Source organism: Camelina sativa, chromosome 3, assembly GCF_000633955.1.
Source record: "Camelina sativa cultivar DH55 chromosome 3, Cs, whole genome shotgun sequence".
Classification (NCBI taxonomy): domain Eukaryota; kingdom Viridiplantae; phylum Streptophyta; class Magnoliopsida; order Brassicales; family Brassicaceae; genus Camelina; species Camelina sativa.
This window is the reverse complement of record NC_025687.1, coordinates 20,537,605-20,542,036: the sequence shown is the minus strand read 5'-3', so window position 1 is coordinate 20,542,036 and position 4,432 is coordinate 20,537,605. Positions and strand designations below refer to the sequence as shown.

At 30.3% G+C, this 4,432-nt stretch overlaps 1 pseudogene; it reads right to left on the bottom strand.

Annotated features, from left to right (window-relative positions):
* On the bottom strand, nucleotides 546-2,369 carry LOC104779152 (annotated as a pseudogene).

The following is a 4,432-nucleotide window of genomic DNA, read 5'->3' as shown; positions in this document are numbered from 1 at the left end:
TTTTTTTTTTTTTTTTTTTTAGAATATGGAAACATAAATCACAGTAAATCAGTGGAACTTTAAACATAATACAGAGAGAGAATTTGATAATAAAATAAAAAATACAAAGAGAGAAAAACATGAGTGCATAATGTGACACTGTTACATGATCATCTTAAAACTCTCAACTATGAATCAAATTTTGAAAGCAGACAAATACAATATATCTTTCTTCAAATCGGCAACTAGTGCTTACCGACAAAATAAAAATAAAAATCGACAACTAGTAATAGTTTTGAATGTGACAGGGGCTAGATGTTTTTATATGATCTTCATTGTATCTGATTACCAATGATCTGACCATATCACCTTTAACTTGGCTACAAGGCCTTGAATTTTTGTACTTTTTTGGGAGGAATGTAGTGGTTTCAATTGAGGAGTTTTGGAAGGGGAATAAACGGAAGAAGCAACATCATGTTCATATGAATAGATTCATACATTACTTTTGTAACAAGAATAGTTTATTGTTTGCGATAAATTAAATTTCAATTTATTGTAGCTAAATGTTATTTAGAAAATGATGAAATTTCCAATAACAATCCTTGGCTTTGCCTAGGTATATTATCAGAGTGGAGGCAAATCCTATCGAAGATCTTACTGGAGGAGGTATTGTTTGTCGCTGTCCCATCATCAGTCAACAGATGAATTCGTTCATGGTTTCGGTTGTGAAATAACCCATGCAATTGCTTCCCATGAAAAGCTGCAAATAATAATTTACAAGTCGTAGATGTTGTCAAGTTAAGCTGATCATTTGTTATAAGGCAGAATATTTTCAACATCTTCAAATGATTATGCCCAACAAATGTGCAGCGTAAGTGGGTTTCCAATACGCTATAACTGGCTATACCTTTCTCTTTGTTTGACAAGTTAGGCTCCGATAACTGCATAGACAGCATAGTGAGCAACGAAAGATAAACACGGTTTAGAATACATAAATATACAATAAGCTAATCATACTCACTAAACACTCAGAATAGAACAAAATGTAGCGTATTGCTGCTTGCCTCTTTCCCTTTCACCAGGTGTGCTTTGTCCTTTTATGAAAAAAAAACTAGCTTTCTAACACTCATACATAATGGCCACAAAACATAACCCTTTCTTCAACTTTCCTCTAAATTGCTGCTATATATTTTCGCGGGAAACTAATAAAATAAGTTACCTTGCTAGCTTTAGTGGCAGACTTGACTTGAAACAGCCTCCTTTCCGGAGTAAATGTGTCGACTCCTGTATCATACTCAGTCCTTCGAATAAAAGAGTGGAATATTTAGTAGTAGTCACTAACCAATTGAAAAAATAACTAGAACAAGTTTTAAAAAAAGGGATGAACACTTACATAAGTTTCAAATTCTCAGCATAGTCTAGAGAGGTGTAAACTCTCGTATGCTTAAACATCTCAAAACCTTGTATATGAACTTGTTTGAGACTCTTGCACTCAAGGTTGAAGTAATAAAGGTAAAATTCATCTACCAGACAGTACGGTGCCAACACAACTTCACCTCCAACAGTCATTCCAACAATGCTAACTCGGTTTTCTCAAATTTGTTTTTCAGCAAAGGAGGCAACATGTAGATATCTCTGGACCATATATGTTTTTCAGCATCTTGTAGAACCCAAAACCCAAGACGTTCTCGTAAGAAAGAAGTAAACTGAAGTGCACCTAATTTACCATTGTAGTTGATCAAAGTACAAGAAGTCATCAACATGCATTCATCTATGTGGATAAAGCTAAACTTCTCGGACCTAACATCAAAGCACACTATTATGGAAACCCTTGTCCGCGGACTGAACCCAGCTGAATAATGCAAAGTACCATCTATACATATTCCATCAGATTTAGGATAATGGGGTTTGCATTGGACTGTTCTCCACAAACGTTTTCCATTATCCTCCAACGTCAAAACTTGATGCTCATAACACGGATTCGGGATCTTATCGAACTTGATGCACAACGCTTTTAACTGTTTGCCGATCGGATCATACCCTAAAAAAGGTCTCGTCTCAGTATTGATACCCTTTAGTTTCACTTTGGGTAAGGTTACAGACTGTCCCGTGGCTGGGTTACAAATAACGATTGTATCTGGACTTCCCCTGTCTCGATGACAAATGAATCCACAAAGAGGAGAACCCACGTCGGATGCAAAATTAGTGGGAGTATTCTTACGGTGAACATGATAACGGGTGGGTACAACAAGAGCAGCCTTGTTCTGATGAGTGTGAGGTGAAGAGAAGAAGAATAACTTGCCATCATCTTCCAAGGTGAAAAAGACCAGAGGTGGACGACGAGTACTCGGGGAACCTGAAAGAAGCCGATCGAGGGAGAAGAGAGAGAATAAAGGGGGGGAGGGGTTAAACGAAAGTAATCGGGGCAATCAGAGTCTTTTGTTTATTCTGATTTTAGGGATAACAATGTCAGAATAAAAAAGGCCATATTCGAGTTGTAGTTCCTTTTCCTTATCTCATATTCGGTAAATCTCTCCTTCATTTACGAATTAAGAAAAATATAGCAGAAAATTGAATTCACGATTAATTCACAGATATATAGAAAAATAAGTAATTCATTTATTATATATATATATATATTTATACGAGTTATACAATTTTAAATTATAAACTCGCCTATATATGCAATCGGATCTAGTTGGTATACGTGGCAAATTGACTATTTCAGCATCTGTTTTAAAAGTCACCACCTAGCTTTGATTATGCCCACTACAATCGTTAAGTTCATCCTATTTGTGTCGATTAAAGACTATTTTCCGTTTAATATCTATTATCTGATTATGCATGTCTAATTTAATTATAACCTGTCTAATTCGATTACTTCTCATTTAATTTTGTGTATATTTATTGTTTTTAGAGCCAAATATAGAGCATATATATATTTTTGTTATTTAGACATTTAAATTAAGAGTATATGATGTTTTGCAACTTTTAATTAAAATCATAAAATTTTCTTTTAAAATTACGTTTTTATATGTTTGCTATTTTTTATAGATAGAACTATAGTTTTATATTTTATTTGATATTTTTTCTTTTAACATAAACAGAATTATAGATTTATATTTAGTACTATATTCTTATTTTATTATTAATTTAATAAATTAATCCTAAAATTAGTCTCCAATTAATCTCATTCAATCTCCGAATTTTTTCGTTAGGCGCTAGATCCACCCTGATCGCCCGACTAGCATCTAGCAATTTTTTTTGTCAACCGCTTAGCGATTTCTAAAACATGGATTTCAGCTAATCAAATTTGACTGATTTTTTTTGTTCGGTCAACATAAATAAATTTCACTGAAAAATGTGGTAATCAATCTAATTATAAACTATGACCAAAAGAAAAAAAAATCAAATTATATAACATTTTATTCATATGAAAATTTATATTGGAAAATTGAGCTATATAACTAAAAAAAACTATAATTTAAAAATTAACTATACTAACCATTTATCTGTTATATTTATAGGAAAATTGGCAAGAATAACAAAAAATAACTATAATTAAACGAGTAACCATTCTAACCATCTAACTATGATATACCTTGTATTAACCATAATAATGACAACTATATCCTTGTTGCATAGTCATTGTGTTTTCTTCTCTCTTCCTTACGTGGACATCTTCTCTTACTCTCGTGATTATATATATATTTTATCTTCCCATTTCCTCTTTTTCTATTTATTTTACTATTTTCATTTAATTTTTACTTTTTATTTATATTCTGCAGTAATATTTTCTCATACTAATTATATTTCATAATCTTACTTAGAAAATATAAAGTTTCTGAGTTTATCTTCTGATCTTGAATATATCAAAAACCAATAGTGTTAATTAAAAACCTAATATATAACTAAAATAAAATAATTATTTGTACTATATAGAACACAACAATTGAAAATATCTAAACGATTTATATGCTATTAGTAATATTCCATTTTTAATATCGTTCTCAAACTCACAATTTGTTTAAATTGCATACAGTAAAACCTCTATAAATTAATAATGTTGGGACTAAGACATTTTATTAATTTATAGTGATATTAATTCATCTATAAATTAATAATTATTTATTTTATAGTGTAAATTAATAATTATTAATTTATAGATATATTTTTAATTGTTTATTTTTTAAAAAATTATGAATTGGAACAACTATAGCAAAATAAGATTAAACTTTCGGATGTTATAAATTTTATGGTTTAGGAATTGAACTTGTAATATTTAGAAAGCACTATTTACAATAAATTACAAATATTATAGACAAATTGACTTATACACATGAGACACATAAATTCAAATCTATGAATAATAATATCAATTCTCCTATTTTAATAATCTGTCAAATTATCAAATTGTAAATGATGCATATCTAAAAATTAAAACTTTAAATTT